General features: G+C 42.9%; 1 non-coding gene across 1 annotated transcript; it reads left to right on the forward strand.

Annotated features, from left to right (window-relative positions):
• The first annotated feature begins 10,198 nt into the window (after positions 1 to 10,198).
• TRNAW-CCA (transfer RNA tryptophan (anticodon CCA)) lies at positions 10,199 to 10,271 on the forward strand. Its single transcript has one exon. It is a non-coding gene; the product is annotated as a tRNA-Trp (tRNA).
• The last annotated feature ends 17,564 nt before the right edge of the window (positions 10,272 to 27,835 follow it).

Raw genomic sequence — 27,835 nt, forward strand, 5'->3', positions numbered from 1 at the left:
CCCCATCTCACAAAATGGTACCACACCCATCTTATTACTCAAAACAAACCTGGGCACCAGCCCAAAAAGTACCCTCTCCAACACATCCGAGCCAATACAGTCCATTTTCATTCCTAAGTTTCTCTCAAATCCACCCAGCTCTCCATTCCTACCTCCAATACCCTCATCCACTCTAATTTCCTTGAGCTTACTGATATCTGTGAGAAAGTTCAAAATGAGGCCAAGCAACGGAGGACACACCTCCAAACCCCAGGAAGGAAGATGTGCCTTCCCTGCAGGGGAAACCTGGCATCGTAGAATATCAAATCCTCCCCGAGTCTCAGCATCTGTCTCAACCCATCCCCCAAATTGGAGTCAATCAGGCCAGCATCGATGAGGAAGATTTGCTTGAGAGGTTGTCCCTGAAAGCCGCTCTCAGCAGCAAGCAGAAAATCAAAAGCCCTGTCCCAAGAAGAACAAGAAAGGAGTTTGGGGACCCGGTTAAGAATTTCACATAGGGTTACTAGCATAAAAAGTTGACGGTTGAGTCCTTCAGTATGTCAGGCTGGTTTCATGTGAAACTCATTCTAATTCTTGAGGGACTCAAAGAGGCAGCCTGTTGACATGACCAAGAGCAGGTTTTGCTCAAGGTGTTTAGTATTGGACTTAAACCCCTTTAGCTGGAATTTTCCATCTGCATTTCGCCCCAGGCCCCACCACACCTGACAGTATGACACCTGGCCAATTTGCATATTTCCACAACCTTCTGAACCCTCAAGGCAGTTAATTGCTTCACCCCCATAACATAAGCATAAATGACAACAGAAAGCCCCAAAGGAGCACATTGTACAGTGTGTGACACTTCTCTCCCTGACCCAGTGTCTCTGGAGAGGGAGGGAGCTGGGAGCAGCTCCAGGACCTCTCGCCAAATCCAGGGAGGGAGGTAAACCAAGTGTCCATCAGGTATTCACAGACTGCTCAACTAGAAGGGGAAGCCGAGAGTGCTGGAAGCAGACAGGTGAGAGGCAGGTTGTGTCTCGAGCTTCCACGGCCAGGCAGAGGGGAAGTGGGGGGTCAGAGCCATCTCCCAGCTGAGGGCTGTGCTCTGGGGCCAGCTGGTGTTCAGCCTCCCTGGTTACCAGCGCATGAACAGTTGAGATGGAAGCAGCACCATGAAGACCATCATGTAGATGGCTGCAGTCTCCTCCATGGACCCTGCTCGGGCCTGTGCCTTCTTGCCAAGAGCAGAGAAGCCCTGGGTAAAAAGGCAGCTGGAGGGTTTGGGCTGCAGCTGAACATCCTCTGCAGTGTTCACTCCGGAGGAGACGCCACTACCTGTGGGTCTCATGGAGCAGGAGGCCACGGTCAAGCCCTTCCTATCCTCAGTGGAGCTCCTCTTGGCCAGCAAGTCCCTGGCATTTCTATCTCCTGCCCTTACAAAGAAGGGGTTCAATCCAACTCTTTACGCTTGAAGACCTTTCTAGAAATCCAAATTATCCAGAAGTCCAGACGGACCACACCTCTTCCAGGGTGGCCCTGGAGGAGGTAACAACCCCTCCCCAGGCAGATGTGATGCTCCAGGAAGCCCAGAGGAACCACCCTAGACTTGAGCACCAGAAGGAAGGGAGCACCAGCTCAGTTCCCCATGAGCTGAGCCTGTCACAGAACAATTCAGGGTTTGCTCTTCTCTGAGTTTCAAATCCCAGACGACATGTCATGTCCATGGTGATGGCTGCTCATTCTACCCGTTAGGAACCATGCCCCTTCCAGTTCCCTGGTTGACCATTCACTCCTGTACTCCTCTGTCTGTTTACTCATTTGCTCTTTCATTGCTATCACACACTGAGAATAAAACTCAAAGTCCTCATCACAGCTTACAAGGCTCCTGGTTACTTGACTGGAGCCTCCTGACTGCTCTCCATACACAGCAAACATCCTCAGTGCTCTGGGCCTTTGCACTTCCTACATGACTCATCGCTCCTTGGATCCTGCACCTTCCAGCAGGCTGACCTGGGCTTGCTTACGTGGTAACTCAGCAAGTTTCTGAGGGAAAGGGAGGAAGCACCCGAGGTCCCTTGAGGCCTAGGCCGGGACCTGGTAGTTGGTCACATCTGCCACGTTCTACCAGCCACAGCAGGTCACAGGGCAAGCCCAGATTCAAGGGGTGGGGAAATACACTGCACCTCCTGATGGGAGAAGCTTCAAGCAAAGAGGTTTGGATAGAGGGAGGGAGAGGAACTATGGCCATGTTTCAATCCACCATATTCGCATTGCTTTCCCATAAGGATCAGGCCTGGGAGAAATCTCCCGGGGCGGGAGAAGGATTTTCCTTGATATGCCTTCTTATCCCTCTTGGATTTTGAACCCATTAAAGCAAATAATTGCAGCTAAAGCAAATAATAAGCAAATAATTTCAACTAAGTCTCTTTTTTAACCTCTTTTTTTAAATGTCCATTAAGGAAGGAGATGGAAACGTTTAGCTAAAGAAAATACGGGGCTTCATGATCCCTGCACAAGTTAAGATGGATAACCACACGTTGGCTGGGTCTGTGTTTCTAGCAGTCCAGTTTGGTAACTTCTTTGTATTTTGGTTCTTTCTAACGTTCTTCCTGTCCTTAAAGAACAACGTGGCTGAAGTGTCATTTCAGAGGGCTGGTGTCTATGATGTTATGTACATGTGCGCTGAGGTCACACCTTCGTGGGTTCGGGTCCTAGCTGTGACATTGCCTTTCTGGAATCTCAGGCAACTCGTTCATCCTATTTAAGTCTCAGTTTCCTCTGTAAAATGGAGATAATAACATCTATTCTGTGGGATTTGGGAAAGAATTAGAGAAAATATATACAGAATACCTAGAGAAATGCCTGGCACATAATAGATGAAACAAGTAGTACTACTCAGCAAGTTGAAACGTGAATTTTCTTTCCACAATTTCCTACATTACTTTAAAAATAAACCTTCTTGGGGAACTTCCCTGGTGGCACAGTGGTTAAGAATCTGCCTGCCAATGCAGGGGACACGAGTTCAATCCCTGGTCCGTGAAGATCCCACATGCCGCGGAACAACTAAGCCAGTGCGCCTAGAGCCCATGAAGCCACTGCAATGAGAAGCCCACGCACCACAACGAAGAGTAGCCCCCCCGCTCGCCGCAACTAGAGAAAGCCCGTGTGCAGCAACGAAGACCCAACGCAGCCAAAAATAAATAAATAAATTTTAAAAGTAATATTTTTAAAAAATTAAAAGTGAAAAATAAACCTTTTCGGGAGTTCCCTGGCAGTCCAATGGTTAGGACTCATCGCTTCCACTGCGATCACTGGGGTTCAATCCCTGGCTGGGGAACTAAGATCCCACAAGCCACACAGCGCAGCCGAAAAAAAAATAAAACAACACCTTTTCAATAGAATGGATAAACAACAAGGTCCTACTGTATAGCACAGAGAACTATATTCAATATCCTGTAATAAACCATAATGGAAAAGAATAGTTTAAAAAAGAATGTATATATATATTTATACGTATATACACATATATACATATATGTATAACTAAATCCCTTTGCAGTACGGCAGAAATTAACACAACATTGTAACTCAACTATACTTCAATAAAAAATGAATAAATAAATAAACCCTTTCAGATCAGATAACTGGCTAGTGCTTCCACGCGAAGCCCTGGTCATCAACCCTTTAAAAAGACATGGCAATCCTCTTATTGGTTATGATTTTCAAAACCCAGGTTTACTTAAGGTAAACAATGCCTGTGTTAATCACTGTCACTCAGACAGCAAATCTATCCCCCAACCTATTAAATACACCATCAGAAGACACGGGGCATTTTTTTATACCCACAGGTAGATGAGTCAGGCCTCTAGGAACCCAGAGGCTGGGACCACCCCAGAGAGAAGTAACCTCTTTCCAAATAAAGTGTGGGGTTTGGAGAAAATTAGACTCTAATTCAGAAGATGGCTAATAAGAGAATGGTATGATGCCATTTGCTCCAGGAGGTGCTCTTGTAAACCCTAGGGAAATGAGGCTCAGGTCGACAAGATGCCTCCTGGGATTTGGATGGATAACCCAGATGAATCAAGTGGATTATCAAGGCTCTAACTAGGCTGACTGCATCCTTGCCAGCTTAATCACAAAGGCACGTCTCTGGAAGGGTAGGGCTCCACCCTTGCTAGGGGCTTAGAAAAAGAAAGGTCCTGGTATCCAAGCAGTGGGCTCAGGGCTGCCGGGAAGCCAAAGCATGGTGCGGTTGCGTGGGGTGCCTGCTGGGTGGCTGAAAACTGAAGACGATTGCTTTCCAACGACAAGCTCCAGCTCACACTTGCTCACACATACAGATTTATTACCCAAACAGCGAGAAGCGAAATTTTATGTCTTCGACAAAGAAGGAGCATTTTGAACTAGGGATTTACAATGACCAAGAGACAGCAGAAAGATACAGTCCTTTGCATCCATCCGAGCAGTAGGGCAGTCTGAGAAATGATTATCACTGCGTTCCTTGAGGGCGTTCATCAGAATTACAGTGAGAAACTGGAAACTTCCACTGTGGAAAGGCCAGGACTGGCAGAAATGTGAAGAGGGCTGAAGTACTCTTCTAGACTTCCCGGCTCTTCTCTCCTTCCCAGCTAACCTGCCCCCATAACTCACCCCTAGACCCTCTCTCCTGCATCCCACTCTCCCAACATCAAAGGCTAACCCTAGGCAATGATCTAATCCAGGGACCAGCTAACTTTTCCGGTAAATACTTCAGGCTTTCCAGGCCATGAGCCTCTGTTGCACCGACCCAGCTCTGCTACTCCAGTGCAAAAGCAGCCAACAACAAAACCGTGTTCCAACAACACTTTTATTCATGGACCCAGAAATTTGGGTTTCATATCATTTTCATGTGTCATGAAATATCTTCTCATTTTGATTTTTTTTCCAACCATTTAAAAATGTATAAACCATTCTCAGCTCACATGCCACACAAAAACAGGTTGGCAGGCAGCACTGGCCCTGGGGCAGCGGTACTCCTGATCCAGTGAAGTCGCACACACTGGAAAGTAAATGACTACTAGGGTTGAAAGTATCACCTCACCCACAGGGAACTGCACATAAGGGAGTCAACAATGACCCCGCAATCCCACTACTGGGCATATATCCTGAAAAAACCATAATTCCAAAAGACTCATGTACCAAAATGTCCGTTACAGCTCTACTTACAATAGCCAGGGCATGGAAGCAACCTAAGTGTCCATCAACAGATGAATGGATAAAGAAGATGTGGCATATATATACAATGGAATATTACTCAGCCATAAAAAGAAACAAAATTGAGTTATTTGTAGTGAGGTGGATGCACCTAGAGTCTGTCATACAGAGTGAAGTAAGTCAGAAAGAGAAAAACGAATACCGTATGCTAACACATATATATGGAATCTAAAAAAAATATGGTCATGAAGAACCTAGGGGCAGCACAGGAATAAAGACTCAGACCTACTAGAGAATGGACTTGAGGACACGGGGAGGGGGAAGGGTAAGCTGGGACAAAGTGAGAGAGTGGCATGGACATATATACACTACCAAACATAAAATAGATAGCTAGTGGGAAGCAGCCGCATAGCACAGGGAGATCAGCTCGGTGCTTTGTGACCACCTAGAGGGGTGGGCTAGGGAGGGTGGGAGGGAGGGAGACACAAGAGGGAAGAGATATGGGGATATATGTATATGTATAGCTGATTCACTTTGTTATAAAGCAGAAACTAACACACCATTGTAAAGCAATTATACTCTAATAAAGATGTTTTTAAAAACTTTTTTAAAAATAAGGGAGTCAACAGAATCCATCCTTCCAATAACTAGTTATTGAGCATCTTCTAAGTGCCAAGCGCCATGCTGGATCCTGGAGATATACTGGGTGATCCAAACAAGTCCTGGTCCCTGAATTCCTATAGCTGATGGGTTAGCAGGGAATTTCCCTAACTGTATTATGTGAAGACTTAGAGCAGGAAGAGAGGCTATCTTAGAATGCCCAGAAAACTCCCCTGGATGTCAAATCCACACCCTTGAACCCAAAGTCAACCTTTGACAAACCCAAAGACTGAACCGGCTACAACACAGCCCCGCCATTCCTCCAGCTGGATGTCTTCCGGCCCCAGAATTCCTTGAGGAAGCAGCAGCTGCTTTGTCCTGTGGAGAGTTGGATGCTTTTGTTGGGTGGGGGGGGCGGCGGGGGGCGGGGTTGGAGTGTAGTACAGAGGTGAGGGGACCAAGTCAGGAAGATCACTGAATGATATTAAAACTCAAATCACAGACTTGTGGTGGGATTAACACCTGTTCCCAGGCAAATTTACCGATGATAATTCAGAACTTTACGTTTTCTGGGCAACGAGACTCATTTACGCAGAGCTTTTGAAAATTCTGTTGTTCTGTCTCCCCAGCCTGTGAAGGGTGCAGAACGCAATCTGCACTTGCTTATTTTGTATCTAAGCAACTGTCAGATTCCATATCTACTAATAAGAAAGGGTATAATTATACCGTGATACTTTAATTAGTAGCAGATGCCTGTGTTTGTGAATAAAATGTAAGATTTTGAGAGACCCGGAAGCTCAATTATATGCAAACTTCAGGTGCCTGATGCTTAAGACTCTAAACCTTCCTCTTGGTCAGCGAGGACACAGATGCCCAGACAGTGGCCTTTACCCGATTGGCCACAGTGAGGAAGGCTAGGGGCCTATATGCATGCAATTTTCATATTACTGAATATCACTGTGTAATAGGAACAGACTTTCTCTAGCGCTTTTCCAGTTACGGATGGTAACGTCTTTATTTTTAATTCACCACTTCTTTCTACCCACAAAACCTATTCAACTAATAAACCCTAAGAGAAAGAGAGATGAGAGCCTGGAGAATTCGGACAGACTACCATAAACTGTGACTGGATTACAGTTTGGACAGCAACACCCAGACAGTATTTTTGAGTTTATCTATTGCAGAAGGTGTATTTCGTCGGGCCAAAAAAAAAAGTCTTTAAGTTGACTAGCTTGATTTATTTTCATCCTGTCAGAATTCAAGGCAAGTTCCTACAGATAAAAAAATAAAATTTGCTTCCTCAGGTCTGAAAGCACTACATCTTGTATCCAGGCCTATAGGGAGGACAGAAGTGATCAAACATGTCCTTGGAATTGCTAATACTGCTGCTTACTCACTTCCACCTGGTAAATGCAAAGCCCCCGAGGGCTTAAAAAAAAAATCATCAAAATTCAAAAAAAAAAGAAAAAAAAGAGGAAGAGAGAAAGAGAAAGGGAAACTAATATAATGAAGAAAAAAAGAGGGGTGGGGGCAGGAAGCCATTCTTCCATACCTGTATCCACCACTCACCATAAGGCACCTGGGCCATAAGCTGATCCATAAACTGATAGAGGCTGTATTTCAGTCTCTTTGTTTGGCCTCAGTCCCTGGCACAGAGCGGGCCCTCATTTAAGGTTGCCAAAACAAACTGAATGGAACTCTCTGGGCCTCAGTTTTCTCATCTGAACAAGACAGGCTGGGGACAGGACAATCTCTAACATCTATTCTGTAATTCTACAACCCTATTACCAGTAGGCTTGCAGACTTCTGCAGGGGTCAGCTGTCCAGCCAAGCCTAAATTTTGGTTAAAGACAGAGAATAACTTGAAAAAGTCCAGACCCTGACCTTAAACACTGAAATCTCTAAGAAGAATGTGTCTCCGCCCATCTGAAAACAACTTCAAGGTGTTTTCAGATGGCACGTCCACCAAACAGTCAGGAAAACATGACTGTCTCTGAACGGATTTCCAACGAAGCGCTCCAACTTTGGGGTCCACTGACCAAATGAGAGAGTCTCTGGAACAAACCACTACAGGATAAAAGAAGCTGGACTCTATATGGTGACCTCACAATCTGGGGAATTTCAGGAAACCTTCCTTTGCACTTGTTTTCTTAGAAACCAAAGATGGACTCCAGTCCCTCAAACATGGGGGGCCACAGGGCTCCACCCTAGACTTTAGTCCCAGGGAATCTATGGAGGATGAAGAAGAGAGAACCTTAGGAGCCAAGATAACCATGTATATTCTTTTCCCCAGTCTGAATTCAGCCAAACAGCTGGACACAGGAGGAAAGCAGATCTGCGCTCTGTCCCCTACAGAGCTGGAGGGTGTTAGCAGAGCCTCTGGGCAGCGGGTGGGCCTATCCTGCAAGCCCACTGCATGGTGGGAAAGGATGCTCTCATTCCCTGCCAGCCAACTTTGACCAACCCACACTGCAGACTGGCTGCCGCTGCCTCCCTGACCTCAGGGAGCAGAACAAAGTGGATTGGGAACTTTTTCCCACTCTTAATTCCCTTCAGCTTCGCTGTGCCCAGCTGCTGACATCCCTCCCGCGGGAAGACTGTGTATGTTTAACATAGCTCGAGGCAAAAAAAGAAGCAATTACTCTTGCCCAAATCTCTGATTCCACAAAACAGCCTTCCCAGACTCGCTGGTGAAGTCTCAGTTTCTTTAATATCATCCCAACAATCTCCTTTCACGACCCAACTATGCTCAGCCACCCCTACCCACGCCTTTATCATTTTGTCTTGACCCTTGGCAGTGACAGCGCGGTGCCTGTTTTCTGCCGATGCCTGTCCATCCATTGCCACCTAGCGTTCGCATGCTGTCAGATCCGCCCGACTCTCAGGCAGTTGTTGAGAGCATTTCCTTGAGCAATTCTGTTCGTTCCCCTGGAAAGAAATACTAGGAGTGGGTTTGGCTTTGTCCCCTACTCACAGGGGAATTTCTGACAGTGGGGACACACGGCATGGAGCCTGTTGGTGTCACTGCTGTCCCGGACATCTCTAGAGCAGGGCTTCTCAAATTTTCACATGCATTCCAATCACAGGAGGATCTTGTTAAAATGCAGATTCTGATGCATCAGCTCTGGAGTGGGGCCCGAGACTCTGCATTTCTAACAAGCTCCCAGGTGATGCGGATGCCCTTGGTCCAGAGACCACGCTGAATGTCAAGGTGCTAGGGAGGCAGGAGGGACTCATCGGCATTAATTAGCAGCTAAGTATGTCCTCAGCTCTGTCTGTGAATTGCCCAGCGCCGCTTGCACATCCCCCCCGCCAACCCTTGCCACAGTCCCCAGGACCCCCTGCTCCAAGGCGGGGTTGATATCCGACTCTACCACTTATAGTGTGGCCTCGGGAAAGACGCTGACCCTCTCTCATCCTCAGTTTTCTCCTCTATCGAATGAGGACAATGATACTCCTCAGGGATAATACTCATAAAGCAATCATTCGTCCCATGGTTGGTGCTGAATGACTCCATCTTATTCTCATTGTCAGGAAAGCTCCAAGGTCCCTATCCCGCTGCCCCTGGACGGTTATTTGTTCTCTAAGAGATGATGAGTATTCGAATAGGCAGGGGCTTCCGGAGGCCAAAAGAGCAGACCCTGATATTAAGAAAAGCGAGGAGGTGGGGAGGAAGAGTGTCAGAGGCAGACAAGGTAATAACTGCTGCTGTCTTTTGATTTCTGCTGAAGCCTCTGGAACCTGCTTTGTCACTTGTGAATGGCTCTCCAGGGAACGTGACAAGTGATGGCCCAGCTCAGGGGCTGTCATCAGGCCATGCACACGCGCCTCCTCCCCACTCTGCTACTTGGTGCCGAAGGCTTTTATTTCTGCACAACTGGCCTTGCTCCCACCCCATGGGCACGAGGCAGAGGGAGAGGCAGGCAGCCAGCACCCGGCCCTGGGGGGCTTTGTGCCATCCGGAGGACAGCAGCAGGTGGGGAGGGGGGTACACTAGGACAGAGGTGGGCGGCGGGCAATCTTGCTCTGTTCCCAGGCTGAGGCCCCAAAGGGCTGACAGTGAGGAGTTAGGAAGGGCAGGAATTATTTGTGCTTATTCCAGATGATTGTTTTGACCAGACTAACCTGCATCATAGTTCCCACATAAAGGAATAAAAATCACAAACTTTTTTTAAAAAAGGTATTCCGAATTCCACCTTCCTCAATCTGATGGCTAGAAAGTGTTTTCTGCCTAGTACATCCCTTTGTTATTCGAAGCCATAATCAGCCATGAGAAACAGCCATAAACTGAAGTGTTAGAAGCAGAGAGGTAATACATTTGCATTGTTTTGATTCTTCCCAAGGACTTTTCCATTCTATTTTTCTATATTTGAATGGCAATCCTAGATAAAATAATCTTATTTAAAAAAAAAAAAAGTCTGGGACTTCCCCGGTGGTCCAGTGGTTAAGACTCCACGCTCCCAAAGCAGAGGGCCCAGGTTTGATCCCTGGTCGGGGAACTAAGATCCCACATGTCACAACTACAGAGCCCATGCACTGCAACTACTGAGCCCGTGCATTCTAGGGCCCATGCACCACAGCTAGAGAAGCCCGTGCACCACAATGAAGAGCATGCAATGAAGACCCGATGCAGCCAAAATTAAAAAAAAAAAAAAATGGCTGCAAATCTTTGGCAGGCCTGGAGCATTTTATAATAAATCTCCAGAAAAGCCTTAGGAAAAAGGACTTTGGGGTTACAGAGGAGACACTGAGGCAAGCCCTTTAAAGCCCTGGTGTGAGAACTTCTCCTTGGGGTGAGCTCACAGCAGACTAGTCTTATCTGCCTTCAAGAAGATGTCAATGGGTGGTTCCCTGCTGAGGATCTTTGGAGATACCCCAAGCTTCCCCAGCATTTCCTCCCTACATGCCTTTGTGTTCTTGAACTTAAACCATGTTCCTACTGACTCGAAGACAGCTTCCTCCTTCATTACCACTGACAACCTTCTGAAGTCATTGCACGGAAGACACTGCCAACTGTCTCTCCAGAAGCAGCCTCATCCTGAGGCCTGAGGGGCAAGAGCAGCTCAAACTCCAGGCAAGAAAGGGTTAGGTCAGAGGAGCACTGCTTACCTTGAAGCCCTTCTGGCAAGAGGGGAAGAAAAGAGGTTGCAGAGGTGCACACAGTCCCCCATGCAGGAGGCCAGCATGGCTGGCATGCAGAGAACCAGGTGAGTGGTAGGGTAGGTGAGGTCACAGAGACTAGAAGCAAGATAATCTATCCAGAGACTGGTGGGCCAGAGCTGGGATTATTGAACACTCCTGGCACGCTTGCCTCAGGGCCTTTTCACATGCTGTGTGCTCAGCTCTCAAAACTCTTCCCTCGAGATACATAAGGCTCCCTCCTTCACCTTCTTGGTCCTCACCCAGAAGTCTCCCTGACCACCCTCCCAACACCCTTTATCCACCTTTGCTCCTGTATTGTTCCTTCCTAGCACTTATCATTACCTGCTATATGATATATTTCCTGATTTGCCTTGCTTATTGTCTGTCTCCTCCACCTGATTTCAACTCTAAGAGGGCAGAGACTATTCAGTTCCATGTGCTTAGGACAGTGCTTGGCACTTAGTAGATGCTCAATAAGTTTGTGTGGACTGAATGAATGAATCAGTGAGCCTGGGGACACGATCAAGTCTAAACCCTCAAATCACATCAAGGAGTCATGGAGTGCTCACTGTGGGCAAAGCCCTGTCCTCGTGCCACAAGGAAGTCAGTGAGCAATAATGCAACATCCCTGCTTCAAAACTCACACAGCCTATTTGGAAGACAAGTCATAAATGTCAGGAAAGATAAACAATAACAGAGTATTTCACCCTTTGTGACCTATTGAGATTTTTCAGTCTCTAAGACAAAATCCCTGTGCTGTAGAGTGTTGGGCTTTGGTGTTATGGAATTAGTGATTCCCTACTTGATGAAGAGTCCTCCATCCTCACCAAATGACACAAGCCTCTTAATATGTATCCAAGGCTGTCTTACAGACATGATAGGACTAGTGCATCAGTCAAGCGGCCGAAAACAGCGCAAGGAAGATACATAAAAGTTCAGTGTATTAAGAGTTAAACAGAGGGCAGACAGCAGAAGCAAGAACTACAATCCTGCAGCCTGTGGAACAAAAACCACATTCACAGAAAGACAGACAAGATGAAAAGGCAGAGGGCTATGTATCAGATGAAGGAACAAGATAAAACCCCAGAAAAACAACTAAATGAAGTGGAGATAAGCAACTTGCCAGAAAAAGAATTCAGAATAATGATAGTGAAGATGATCCAGGACCTCGGAAAAAGAATAGAGGCAAAGATCGAGAAGATGCAAGAAATGTTTAACAAAGACCTAGAAAAATTAAAGAACAAACAGAGATGAACAATACAATAACTGAAATGAAAACTACACTAGAAGGAATCAATAGCAGAATAACTGAGGCAGAACGGATAAGTGACCTGGAAGACAGAATGGTGGAATTCACTGCTGGGGAACAAGATAAAGAAAAAAGAATGAAAAGAAATGAAGACAGCCTAGGAGACCTCTGGGACAACATTATAGGGGTCCCAGAAGGAAAAGAAAGAGAGAAAGGACCAGAGAAAATATTTGAAGAGATATAGTCAAAACCTTCCCTAACATGGAAAAGGAAATAGCCACCCAAGTTCAGGAAGCGCAGCGACTCCCATATGGGCTAAACACAAGGAGAAACACGCCGAGACACACAGTAATCAAATTGGCAAAAATTAAAGACAAATTATTGAAAGCAGCAAGGGAAAAATGACAAATAACATACAACGGAACTCCCATAAGGTTAACAGCTGATTTCGCAGCAGAAACTCTACAAGCCAGAATGGAGTGGCATGATATACTTAAAGTGATGAAAGGGAAGAACCTACAACCAAGATTACTCTACCCAGAAAGGATCTCATTCAGATTCAAAGGAGAAATCAAAATCTTTACAAACAAGCAAAAGCTAAGAAAATTCAGCACCACCAAACCACCTCTACAACAAATGCTAAAGGAACTTCTCTAAGGGGAAACACAAGAGAAGAAAAGGACCTACAAAAACAAACCCAAAACAATTAAGAAAAAGGTCATAGGAACATACATATCGATAATTACCTTAAACGTGAATGGATTAAATGCTCCAACCAAAAGACACAGGCTTGCTGAAAGGATACAAAAGCAAGACCCAAATATATGCTGTCTAGAAGAAACCCACTTCAGACCTAGAGACACAGACTGAAAGTGAGGGAATGGAAGAAGATATTCCATGCAAATGGAAATCAAAAGAAAGCTGGAGTAGCAATACTCATATCAGATAAAACAGACTTTAAAATAAAGAATGTTACAAGGGACAAGGAAGGACACTACATAATGATCAAAGGATCAATGCAAGAAGAAGATATAACAATTATAAACATATATGCACCCAACATAGGAGCACCTCAATACATAAGACAACTGCTAACAGCTATAAAAGAGGCAATCGACACTAACACAGTAATAGTGGGGGGCTTTAACACCTCACTTACACCAATGGACAAATCATGCAAAATAAAAATAAATAAGGAAACACAAGCTTTTTTTGGGGGGGGCGGGTACGTGGACCCCTCACTGTTGTGGCCTCTCCCGTTGCGGAGCACAGGCTCTGGACGCACAGGCTCAGCGGCCATGGCTCAAAGGCCCAGCCACTCCGTGGAATGTAGGATCTTCCCAGACCAGGGCACAAACCCATGTCCCCTGCATTGGCAGGCGGACTCTCAACCACTGCACCACCAGGGAAGCCCTGGAAACACAAGCTTTAAATGACACAATAGACCAGATAGATTTAATTGATATTTATACGCCATTCCATCCAAAAACAGCAGATTACACTTTCTTCTCAGTGCGCATGGAACATTCTCCAGGATAGATCACATCTTGGGTCATAAATCAAGCCTCAGTATATTTAAGACAATTGAAATCATACCAAGCATCGTTTCTGACCAAAACACTATGGGATTAGAAATGAACACAGGGAAAAAAACACAAACACATGGAGGCGAAACAATACATTACTAAATAATCAAGAGGTCACTGAAGAAATCAAAGAGGAAATCAAAAAATACCTAGAGACAAATGACAATGAAAACACGACAATCCAAAACCTATGGGATGCAGCAAAAGCAGTTCTAAGAGGGAAGTTTATAGCTATACAAGCCTACCTCAAGAAACAAGAAAAATCTCAAATAAACAATCTAACCTTACACCTAAAGGAACTAGAGAAAGAAGAACAAACAAAACCCAAAGTTAGCAGAAGGAAAGAAATCATAAAGATCAGAGCAGAAATAAATGAAATAGAAACAAAGAAAACAAGGGCAAAGATGAATAAAACTAAAAGCAGGTTCTTTGAGAAGATAAACAGAATTGATAAAACATTAGCCAGACTCATCAAGAAAAAGAGAGAGAGGACTCAAATCAATAAAATTAGAAATGAAAAAGGAGAAGTTACAACAGACACCGCAGAAATACAAAGCATCCTAAGAGACTACTAAAAGCAACTCTATGCCAATAAAATGGACAACCTGGAAGAAATGGACAAATTCTTCGAAATGCACAACCTGCCAAGACTGAACCAGGAAGAAATAAAAAATATGAAGAGCCCAATCACAAGTAATGAAATTGAAACTGTGATTAAAACTCTTCCAAAAAACAAAAGTCCAGGAACAGATGGCTTCACAGGTAAATTCTATCAAACATTTAGAGAAGAGCTAACACCCACCCTTCTCAAACTATTCCAAAAACTGCAGAAGAAGGAACACTCCCAAACTCATTCTATGAGGCCACCATCACCCTGATACCAAAACCAGACAAAGATACTACAAAAAAGGAAAATTACAGACCAATATCACTGACAAATATAGATGCAAAAATCCTCAACAAAATACTAGAAAACAGAATCCAACAACACATTAAAAGGATGATACACCATGATTAAGTGGGATTTATCCCAGGGATGCAAGGATTCTTCACTAGATGCAAATCAATCAATGTGATACACCATACTAACAAATTAAAGAAGAAAAACCATATGAACAACTCAATAGATGTAGAAAAAGCTTTTGAAAAAATTCAACACCAATTTATGATAAAAACTCTCCAGAAAGTGGGCATAGAGGGAACCTACCTCAACATAATAAAGGCTATATATGACAAACCCACAACAAACATCATTCTCAATGGTGAAAAACTGAAAGCATTTCCTCTAAGATCAGGAACAAGACAAGATGTCCACTCTCGCCACTATTATTCAACATAGTTTTGGAAGTCCTACCCATGGCAATCAGAGAAGAAAAAGAAATAAAAGGAATACAAATTGGAAAAGAAGAAGTAAAACTGTCACTCTTTGCAGATGATATGATACTATACATAGGGAATCCTAAAGATGCCACCAGAAAATTACTAGAGCTAATCAATGAATTTGGTAAAGTTGCAGGATACAAAACTAATGCACTGAAATCTCTTGCATTCCTATACACTAATGATGAAAACTCCGAAAGAGAAATTAAGGAAACACTCCCATTTACCACTGCAACAAAAAGAATAAAATACCTAGAAATAAACCTACCTAGGGAGGCAAAAGACCTGTATGCAGAAAACTATAAGACACTGATGAAAGTAATTAAAGATGATACCAACAGATAGAGAGATATACCATGTTCTTGGATTGGAAGAATCAATATTGTGAAAATGATTATACTACCCAAAGCAATCTACAGATTCAATGCAATCCCTATCAAATTACCAATGGCATTTTTTACGGACCTAGAACAAAAAATCTTAAAATTTGTATGGCGACACAAAAGACCCCAAATAGGCAAAGCAGTCTTTAGGGGAAAAAAAAGAGTGGGAGGAATCAGACTCCCTGGCTTCAGACTATACTACAAAGCTACAGTAATCAAGACAATATGGTACTGGCACAAAAACAGAAACATAGATCAATGCAACAAGATAGAAAACCCAGAGATAAACCCACGCACCTATGGCCAACTAATCTATGACAAACAATGCAAGGATATACAATGGAGAAAAGACAGTCTCTCCAATAAGTGGTGCTGGGAAAACTGGACAGCTACATATAAAAGAATGAAATTAGAACACTCCCTAACACCATACACAAAAATAAACTCAAAATGGATTCGAGACCTAAATGTAAGACCGGACACTGTAAAACTCTTAGAGGAAAACATAGGAAGAACACTCTTTGACATAAATCACAGCAAGCTCCTTTTTCCATTACTCAACCTCCTAGAGTAACGGAAATAAAAACAAAAATAAACAAATGGGACCTAATGAAACTTCAAAGCCTTTGCACAGCAAAGGAAACCATAAACAAGACGAAAAGACAACTCTCAGAATGGGAGAAAATATTTGCAAATGAATCAACGGACAAAGAATTGATCTCCAAAATATATAAACAGCTCATGCAGCTCAATATTAAAGAAACAAACAACCCAATCCAAAAATGGGCAGAAGACCAAAATAGACATTTCTCCAAAGAAGACATACATATGGCCAAGAAACACATGAAAAGCTGCTCAACATCACTATTAGAGAAATGCAAATCAAAACTACAATGAGGTATCACCTCAACTCACACCAGTTAGAATGGGCATCATCAGAAAATCTACAAACAACAAATGCTGGAGAGGGTGTGGAGAAAGGGGAACCCTCTTGCACTGTTGGTGGGAATGTAAATTGATACAGCCACATGGAGAACAGTATGGAGGTTCCTTAAAAAACTAAAAATAGAATTACCATATCCAGAAATCCCACTACTAGGCATATACCCAGAGAAAACCATAATTCAAAAAGACACATGTACCCCAATGTTCATTGCAGCACTATTGACAACAGCCAGGTCATGGAAGCAACCTAAGTGCCCATCGACAGACGAATGGATAAAGAAGATGTGGTATATACATACAATGGAATATCACTCAGCCATAAAAAGGAACGAAACTGGGTCACTTGTTGAGATGTGGATGGATCTAGAGACTGTCATACAGAGTGAAGTAATTCAGAAAGAGAAAAACAAATATCGTATATTAACGCATGTTTGTGGAACCTAGAAAAATGGTACGGATGAACAGGTTTGCAGGGCAGAAACTGAGACACAGATGTAGAAAATAAACGTCTGGACACCAAGGGGGGCAAGCCGCGGGGGGGTGGGGATGGTGGTGTGATGAATTGGTCAATTGGGATTGACATGTATACACTGATGTGTATAAAACTGATAACTAATAAGAACCAGTGGTATAAAAAAATAAGTAAAATTTTAAAAATAGAGTTAAACAACTACCGTGTAGTGCAGGGAACTATATTCAATATCTTGTAATAACCTATAATCAAAAAGAATCTGGGAAAGGAGGGGGAAGATGGCGGAAGAGTAAGACGCGGAGATCACTTTCCTCCCCACAGATACATCAGAAATACATCTAAACGTGGAACAACTCCTACAGAACCACCACTGAATGCTGGCAGAAGACCTCAGACCTCCCAAAAGGCAAGAAACTCCCCAAGTACCTGGGAGAGGGGATTAAGAGCGCTGCTTAAAGGAACTCCAGAGACGGAAGCGAGCCACGGCTATCAGCGCGGACCCAAGGGACGGGCATGAGACGCTAAGGCCGCTGTTGCAGCCACCAAGAAGCCCGTGTGCGAGCACAGGTCACTATCCACACCTCCCCTCAGGGGAGCCTGTGCAGCCCGCCACTGTCAGGGTCCCGTGATTCAGGGACAACTTCCCCGGGAGAACGCATGGCCCGCCTCAGGCTGGTACAACGTCACGCTGGCCTCTGCCGCCGCAGGCTCACCCCGCGCACTCCGTGCCCCTCCCTCCCCCCACCCCTCCGCCTGAGTGAGCCAGAGCCCCTAATCAGCTGCTCCTTTAACCCCGTCCTGTCTGAGCGAAGAACAGACGCCCTCCGGCAACCTACACGCAGAGGCGGGGCCAAATCCAAAGCTGAACCCGAGAGCTGTGCTAACAAAAAAGAGAAAGGGAAATTTCTCCCAGCAGCCTCAGGAGCAGCGGATTAAATCTCCACAATCAACTTGATGGACCCTGCATCGGTGAAATACCTGAATAGACACCGAATCATACAAAGTTGAGGAGGTGGACGTTGAGAGCAAGATATATTATTTTTTTCCCCTTTTCCTCTTTTTGTGAGTGTGTATGTGTATGCTTCTGTGTGAGATTTTGTCTGTATAGCTTTGCTTTCACCATTTGTCCTAGGGTTCTGTCCGTCGGTTTGTTTTTTTTTTACTTTAAAAAAATTTTTCTTAATTTTTATTTTAATAACTATTTTATCTTACTTTATTTTATTTTATCCTCTTTCTTTATTTCTTTCTACTGTTTCTCCCTTTTATTCTGAGCCATGTGGATAAAAAGCTCTTGGTGCTACAGCCAGGAGTCAGTGCTGTGGCTCTGAGGTGGGAGAGCCAACTTCAGGGCACTGGTCCACAAGAGACCTCCCAGCTCCATGTAATATCAAATGGTGAAAATCTCCCAGAGATATCCATCTCAACCCCAGCACCCAGCTTCACTCAACAACCAGCAAGCTACAGTGCTGGACACCCTATGCCAAACAATTAGCAAGACAGGAACACAACCCCACCCATTAGCAGAGAGGCTGCCTAAAATCATAATAAGGCCACAGACACCCCCAAAGGACACCACCAGACGTGGACCTGCCCAACAGAAAGACAACATCCAGCCTCATCCACCAGAACACAGGCACTAGTCCCCTCCACCAGGAAGCCTACACAACCCACTGAACCAACTTTAGCCACTGGGGACAGACACCAAAAACAACGGGAACTATGAACCTACAGCCTGCAAAAAGGAGACCCCAAACACAGTAAGATAAGCAAAATGAGAAGGCAGAAAAACACACAGCAGATAAAGGAGCAAGATAAAAACCCACCAGGCCTAACAAATGAAGAGAAAATAGGCCTTCTACCTGAAAAAGAATTCAGAATAATGATAGTAAAGATGATCCAAAATCTTGGAAATATAATAGAGTAAATGCAAGAAACATTTAACAAGGACCTGGAAAAACTAAAGAGGAAACAAGCAATGATGAACAACACAATACATGAAATTAAAAATACTCTAGAAGGGATTAATAGCAGAATAACTGAGGCAGAAGAACGGATAAGTGACCTGGAAGATAAAATAGTGGAAATAACTACTGCAGAGCAGAATAAAGAAAAAAGAATGAAAAGAACTGAGGACACTCTCAGAGAACTCTGGGACAACATTAAACGCACCAACATTTGAACTACAGGGGTCCCAGAAGAAGAAGAGAAAAAGAAAGGGACTGAAAATATTTGAAGAGATTAGAGTTGAAAACTTCCCTAATATGGGAAAGGAAATAGTTAATCAAGTCCAGGAAGCACAGAAAGTCCCATACAGGATAAACCCAAGGAGAAACACACCAAGACACATTAATCAAACTGTCAAAAATCAAATACAAAGAAAACATATTGAAAGCAGCAAGGGAAAAACAACAAATACCACACAAGGGAATCCCCATAAGGTTAACAGCTGATCTTTCAGTAGAAACTCTGCAAGCCAGAAGGGAGTGGCAGGACATATTTAAAGTGATGAAGGAGAAAAACCTACAACCAAGATTACTCTACCCAGCAAGGATCTCATTCAGATTTGATGGAGAAATTAAAACCTTTACAGACAAGCAAAAGCTGAGAGAGTTCAGCACCACCAAACAAGCTTTACAACAAGCACTAAAGGAACTTCTCTAGGCAAAAACACAAGAGAAGGAAAAGACCTACAATAATAAACCCAAAACAATTAAGAAAATGGGAATAGGAACATACATATCGATAATTACCTTAAATGTAAATGGATTCAATGCTCCAAGCAAAAGACACAGACGTGCTGAATAGATACAGAAACAAGACCCATATATATGCTGTCTACAAGAGACCCACTTCAGACCTAGAAACACATACAGACTGAAAGTAAGGGGATGGAAAAAGATATCCCATGCAAATGGAAACCAAAAGAAAGCTGGAGTAGCAATTCTCCTATCAGACAGAATAGACTTTAACATAAAGACTATTAGAAGAGACAAAGAAGGACACTACATAACGATCAACAGATCAATCCAAGAAGAAGATACAACAATTGTAAATATTTATCCACCCAACATAGGAGCACCTCAATATAAAAGGCAAATACTAACAGACATAAAAGGGGAAATCGACAGTAACACATTCATAGTAGGGGACTTTAACACCCCACTTTCACCAATGGACAGATCATTCAAAATGAAAATAAATAAGGAAACACAAGCTTTAAATGATACATTAAACAAGATGGACTTAATTGATATTTATAGGACATTGCATCCAAAAACAACAGAATACACATTTTTCTCAACTGCTCATAGAACATTCTCCAGGATAGATCATATCTTGGGTCACAAATCAAGCCTTGGTAAATTTAAGAAAATTGAAATTGTATCAAGTATCTTTTCCGACCACAACGCTATGAGACTAGATATCAATGACAGGAAAAGATCTGTAAAAAATACAAACACATGGAGGCTAAACAATACACTACTTAATAACGACGTGATCACTGAAGAAATCAAAGAGTAAATCAAAAAATACCTAGAAACAAATGACAATACAGACACATGACCCAAAAGCTATGGGATGCAGCAAAAGCAGAGGGAAGTTCATAGCCATACAATCCTACCTTAAGAAACAGGAAACATCTCAAATAAACAACCTAACCATGCACCTAAAGCAATTAGAAAAAAAAGAACAAAAAAACCCCAACGTTAGCAGAAGGAAAGAAATCAAAGATCAGATCCGAAATAAACGAAAAAGAAATGAAGGATAGCAAAGATCAATAAAACTAAAAGCTGGTTCTTTGAGAAGATAGACAAAATTGATAAACCATTAGCCAGACTCATCAAGAAAAAAAGGGAGAAGACTCAAAACAACAGAATTAGAAATGAAAAAGGAGAAGTAACAACTGTCACTGCAGAAATACAAAAGATCATGAGAGATTAATACAAGCAACTCTATGCCAATAAAATGGACAACCTGGAAGAAATGGACAAATTCTTAGAAATGCACAACCTGCCAAGACTGAACCAGGAAGAAATAGAAAATATGAACAGACCAATCACAAACACTGAAATTGAAACTGTGATTAAAAATCTGCCAACAAACAAAAGCCCAGGACCAGATGGCTTCACAGGTGAACTCCATGAAACATTTAGAGAAGAGCTAACACCTACTCTTCTCAAACTCTTCCAAAATATAGCAAAGGGAGGAACACTCCCAAACTCATTCTATGAGGCCACCATCACCCTGATACCAAAACCAGACAAAGATGTCACAAAGAAAGAAAAGTATAGGCCAGTATCGCTGATCAACACAGATGCCAAAATCCTCAACAAAATGCTAGCAAACAGAATCCAACAGCACATTAAAAGGATCATGCACCATGATCAAGAGGGGTTTATTCCAGGAATGCAAGGATTCTTCAATATATGCAAATCAATCAACGTGATACACCATATTAACAAATTGAAGGGGAAAAACCATATGATCATCTCAATAGATGCAGAGAAAGCGTCTGACAAAATTCAACACCCATTTCTGATAAAAACCCTGCAGAAAGTAGGCATAGAGGGAACTTTCCTCCACATAATAAAGGCCATATATGAAAAGCCCACAGCCAACATCGTCCTCAATGGTGAAAAACTGAAAGCATTTCCACTAAGATCAGGAACAAGACAAGGTTGCCCACTCTCACCACTCTTATTCAACATACTTTTGGAAGTTTTAGCCGCAACAATCAGAGAAGAAAACTAAATAAAAGGAAGCCAAATCGGAAAAGAAAGAGTAAAGCTGTCACTGTTTGCAGGTGACATGATACGATATATAAAGAATCCCAAAGATGCTACCAGAAAACTACTAGAGCTAATCAATGAATTTGGTAAAGTAGCAGGATACAAAATTAATGCACAGAAATCTCTTGCATTCCTATACACTAATGATAAAAAAATCTGAAAATGAAATTTAAAAAACACTCCCATTTACCACTGCAACAAAAAGAATAAAATATCTAGGAATAAACCTACCAAAGGAGACAAAAGACCTCTATGCAGAAAATTATAAGACACTGATGAAAGAAATTAAAGATGATACAAATAAATGGAGAGATATACCACGTTCTTGGATTGGGAGAATCAACATTGTGAAAATGACTCTACTACCCAAAGCAATCTACAGATTCAATGCAATCCCTATCAAACTAACACTGGCATTTTCACAGAACTAAAACAAAAAATTTCACAATTTGTATGGAAACACAAAAGACTCCGAATAGCCAAAGCAATCTTGAGAACGAAAAACTGAGCTGGAAGAATCAGACTCCCTGACTTCAGACTATACTACAAAGCTACAGTAATCAAGACAGTATGGTACTAGCACAAAAACAGAAAGATAGCTCAATGGAACAGGACAGAAAGCCCAGAGATAAACCCACGCACATATGGTCACCTTATCTTTGATAAAGGAGGCAGGAATGTACAGTGGAGAAAGGAAAGCCTCTTCAATAAGTGGGGCTGGGAAAACTGGACAGGTACATGTAAAAGTATGAGATTAGTTCACTCCCTAATTCCATACACAAAAATAAGCTCAAAATGGATTAAAGACCTAAATGTAAGGCCAGAAACTATCAAACTCTTAGAGGAAAACATAGGCAGAACACTCTATGACATAAATCACAGCAAGATCCTTTTTGACCCACCTCCTAGAGAAACGGAAATAAAAATAAAGAAATGGGGCCTAATGAAACTGCAAAGCATTTGAACAGCAAAGGAAACCATAAACAAGACCAAAAGACAACCGTCAGAATGGGAGAAAATACTTGCAAATGAAGCAACTGACAAAGGATTAATCTCTAGAATTTACAAGCAGCTCATGCAGCCCAATAACAAAAAAGCAAACAACCCAATCCAAAAATGGGCAGAAGACCTAAATAGACATTTCTCCAAAGAAGATATACAGACTGCCAACAAACACATGAAAGAATACTCAACATCATTAATCATTAGAGAAATGCAAATCAAAACTACAATGAGATATCATCTCACACCAGTCAAAATGGCCATTATCAAAAAATCTAGAAACAATAAATGTTGGAGAGGGTGTGGAGAATAGGAAACATTCTTGCACTGCTGGTGGGAATGTGAATTGGTACAGCCACTATGGAGAACAGTAGGGAGGTTCCTTAAAAAAATACAAACAGAACTAACATACGACCCAGCAATCCCACTACTGGGCATATACCCTGAGAAAACCATAATTCAAAAGGAGTCATGTACCAAAATGTTCATTATAGCTCTATTTACAATAGCCAGGAGATGGAAACAACCTAAGTGTCCATCGTCGGATGAATGGATAAAGAAGATGTGGCACATATATACAATGGAATATTACTCAGCCACAAAAAGAAACGAAATTGAGCTATTTGTAATGCGGTGGATGGACCTAGAGTCTGCCATACAGAGTGAAGTGAGTCAGAAAGAGAAAGACAAATACCATATGCTAACACATATATACGGAATTTAAGAGAAAAAAAAGTCATGAAGAACCTAGGGGTAAGACAGGAATAAAGACACAGACCTACTAGAGAATGGACTTGAGGATATGGGGAAGGGGAAGCTGTGACAAAGCGAGACAGAGGCATGGCCATATATACACTACCAAATGTAAGGTAGATAGCTAATGGGATGCAGCCGCATAGCACAGGGAGATCAGCTCAGTGCTTTGTGACCGCATGGAGGGGTGGGATAGGGAGGGTGGGAGGCAGGGAGACGCAAGGGGGAAGAGATGTGGGCACATATGTATATGTATAACGGATTCACTTTGTTATAAAGCAGAAACTAACACACCATTGTAAAGCAATTATACTCCAATAAAGATGTAAAAAAAAAAAAGAAATTAAAGATGATACAAATAGATGGAGAGATATACCATGTTCTTGGATTGGAAGAATCAACATTGTGAAAATGACTCTACTACCCAAAGCAATCTACAGATTGAATGCAATCCCTATCAAACTACCACTGCCATTTTTCACAGGACTAGAACAAAAAATTTCACAATTTGTATGGAAACACAAAAGACCCCAAATAGACAAAGCAATCTTGAGAACAAAAAATGGAGCTGGAGGAATCAGGCTCCCTGACTTCAGACTATACTACAAAGCTACAGTAATCAAGATAGTATGGTACTAGCACAAAAACAGAAAGATAGATCAATGGAACAGGATAGAAAGCCCAGAGATAAACCCACGCACATATGGTCACCTTATCTTTGATAAAGGAGGCAGGAATGTACAGTGGAGAAAGGAAAGCCTCTTCAATAAGTGGTGCTGGGAAAACTGGACAGGTACATGTAAAAGTATGAGATTAGAACACTCCCTAACACCATACACAAAAATAAGCTCAAAATGGATTAAAGATCTAAATGTAAGGCCAGAAACTATCAAACCCTTAGAGGAAAACATAGGCAGAACACTCTATGACATAAATCACAGCAAGATCCTTTTTGACCCATCTCCTAGAGAAATGGAAATAAAAACAAAAATAAACAAATGGGACCTAATGAAACTGCAAAGCTTTTGCACAGCAAAGGAAACCATAAACAAGACCAAAAGACAACCCTCAGAATGGGAGAAAATAGTTGCAAATGAAGCAACTGACAAAGGATTAATCTCCAGAATTTATAAGCAGCTCATGCAATAACAAATAACAAAAAAACAAACAACCCAATCCAAGAATGGGCAGAAGACCTAAATAGACATTTCTCCAAAGAAGATATACAGACTACCAACAAACACAATGAAATAATGCTCAGCATCATTAATCATTAGAGAAATGCAAATCAAAACTACAATGAGATATCATCTCACACCAGTCAGAATGGGCATCATCAAAAAATCTAGAAACAATAAACGCTGGAGAGGGTGTGGAGAAAAGGGAACCCTCTTGCACTGCTGGTGAGAATGTAAATTGATACAGCCAATATGGAGAACAGCATGGAGGTGCCTTAAAAAACTACAAATAGAACTACCATACGACCCAGCAATCCCACTACTGGGCATATACCCTGAGAAAAACATAATTCAAAAAGAGTTATGTACCAAAATGTTCACTGCAGCTCTATTTACAATAGCCAGGAGATGGAAGCAACCTAAGTGTCCATCATCAGATGAATGGATAAAGAAGAAGTGGCACATATATACAATGGAATATTACTCAGCCATAAAAAGAAACGAAACTGAGTTATCTGTAGTGAGGTGGATGGACCTAGAGTCTGTCATACAGAGTGAAGTAAGTCAGAAAGTGAAAAACAAAAACCATATCCTAACACATATATATGGAATCTAAGAAAAAAATGAAAGAACCTAGGGGTAAGACGGGAATAAAGACACAGACGTACTAGAGAATGGACTTGAGGATATGGGCAGGGGGAAGGGTGAGCTGTGACAAAGTGAGAGAGTGGCATGGACTTATATACACTACCAAACGTAAAATAGATAGCTAGTGGGAAGCAGCCACATGACACAGGGAGATCAGCTTTGTGCTTGTGACCACCTAGAGGGGTGGGATAGGGAGGGTGGGAGGGAGGGAGACGCAAGAGGGAAGAGATATGGGAACATATGTATATGTATACTGATTCACTTTGTTATAAAGCAGAAACTAACACACCATTGTAAAGCAATTATACTCCAATGAAGATGTCAAAAAAAAAAAGAATCTGAAAAAGAATAGATATATATGTATAACTCAATCATTTTGCTGTATACCTGAAACTAACATTACATTGTAAATCAAGTATACTTCAATAAAAGAAAAAAAAGAATTCTAAATCATCATGAAAGATATACCATGAGCAGGTATATTTAAAGTTACCTTTTGGCCCCTAGAGAAGATTATTACAAGGGATTCGGGGGCAGCAGGGGTCACTTGGGGTCACTTACTGTCTCTTAAAGCAGGATGGGTCAGAAAGGAAGCACGTTTGAGCCAGAATCTCGGTTTACCAAGCCAACTTGAACATGGCCTATTGAGAGACCTGGGCTCCCTCAGAAGAAACGAGGGGATTTCTCAGAAAGGATAGGAACCCTCTTTCCCATTAAGAAGAAAATCCCAGAACACCATGCTCTGGAAGTTTTCCTCAGAAGCCCCCTCTCTCTCAGGAGAATTTCAACACTTGGAGCACCCACGCAGAGCTTGGTCTCAGGGGAGCAGCCTTCATTCCCAGGCAGTTTCCCTCTTTTCCTCATGAATAAGAAGAGCTGAGCCTCGGGGTGATGTCAGGACTGACAGCTCCCAGCTGGGGGAGCAGGCCTGTCTTTTCACCCACTGTGTCACTTCCCTCCTTCATTCATAATTACTCTCACTCCCACCACCAGGCTCAGGGAGCCGCTGCCTGGCAAGGTGCTGTCATTCTGGAAGTCTCCAAATGTGAGCAGGTGTGGTGCTCAGGGGGAGGGGAAGGCAATTATCTCCTGAAATGTACAGCCACCAAAATAGCAAAGTGGTGAGTCACCAAAAACTGCCAACCATGAGGATCATGACAGTGATGTCATCACAAAGAGGAGGAAATAGGAGGCAATACTCTCGAATTCATCTTCTGAAAAGAGGTGGAATATGAAATGGGGGCTAGAGGGCAAGAAATTGCTCTCAGCAATGAGCACGACACCTCCCCACTTCCTACCAGCCCTTCTACACCCTCTCCTGGAAAAGGGGACCGTCTTGAGATGATGCATTCAGCAGACACTGTTCTGCACCTCCTATGTGTTCAGATGAATCAAGTGAGCCTCCAAAACAGTCTTTGCAAGGCACTCGCTCGAGTCCGATTTCAAAATTCCTCACAATCGCATCTCTTGACCGTTTTTACCTTAAACCTGCCTGAGAAAGAGCTGCCACCTAAAAATCAATCCCATTCAACTCAGTTTCCAAAGAGAACAGCCTCATCTGCCTCTTGGAAGAATTTGTTACATCCTGTACGTGACAACCAACACAGAGCTATGAGGGGAAGCGAGTGCTCCTTTAAAAATCTAACAACAGAATAGCTGGGTGCCGGCAGCTCTCTGCACCCTGGAGATGGGGTGATGCTGCCTCATCCAGCTGTCCCCTCCTCAGGGGTCAAGACAGCCAAAGACAAAAGCTGCGGCCACACTGCGGGGCCTGGTAGAGCCAAGGAGGGCCCTTGCCCGGGAAGAGTTAGACCTCAAGGTCACCACCCTCTCTTGGGAACATCCTTAACATCCTTCGGTCCCCTCAATAATTAAGGAGTTCAACAAATCTTTGACACATTTTCATTCTATATTTGTTTGAGTGGCATTTTTAGCATTTTGAAAATTATATATTTGACACGTGAAGGTTTGGGAATATTTCTTGGTGGAGGAGGAGGCGGTAGGGATGCAGCTGAAATGCATGGTTAGGGTTTGGGGGACGGGAACTTGACCGTAGCAGCTATTCACGATAGTTTGGGATTCACTCGTCAGGCACTACCAAGCTCCTTTTACTTACAATCCTCCTTTAATTCCTTCTTACCCTCCAAACATCTCAATCCATCCTCCTTCACAAAGAAACTTATTGTAAGGTCCTGCCCTCCTTTCACGGAGGAGAAAGGAAAAAAATTATATTATTTCCTGCTCGGAGATTTATCGGAAATCCTAGAAGACAAAATTACATCCAAGATCAGCCAAAACCTAAAACAAAGAGAAGAAGCAGATTGCAGGGCTGAGGTCTGGAGGGAGCTCTGCTTGCCATCTGGGGAACAGAGGGGACTCAAAGGCCAGGAAGCCCCACCAGGGCCCCCATCCCTTATTCCGAAGGGGCTGTACATTCTGTCCAGGGCCGCCTCTCTCTGACACTGTTAATTTTCTTCACCTTGCTGTGATTCATGGTTCCTGATGTGTTTCTGTGGTCTTTTCTCACCACCTTTC

This window comes from Globicephala melas, chromosome 11 (genome assembly GCF_963455315.2).
Source record: "Globicephala melas chromosome 11, mGloMel1.2, whole genome shotgun sequence".
Classification (NCBI taxonomy): Eukaryota; Metazoa; Chordata; class Mammalia; order Artiodactyla; family Delphinidae; genus Globicephala; species Globicephala melas.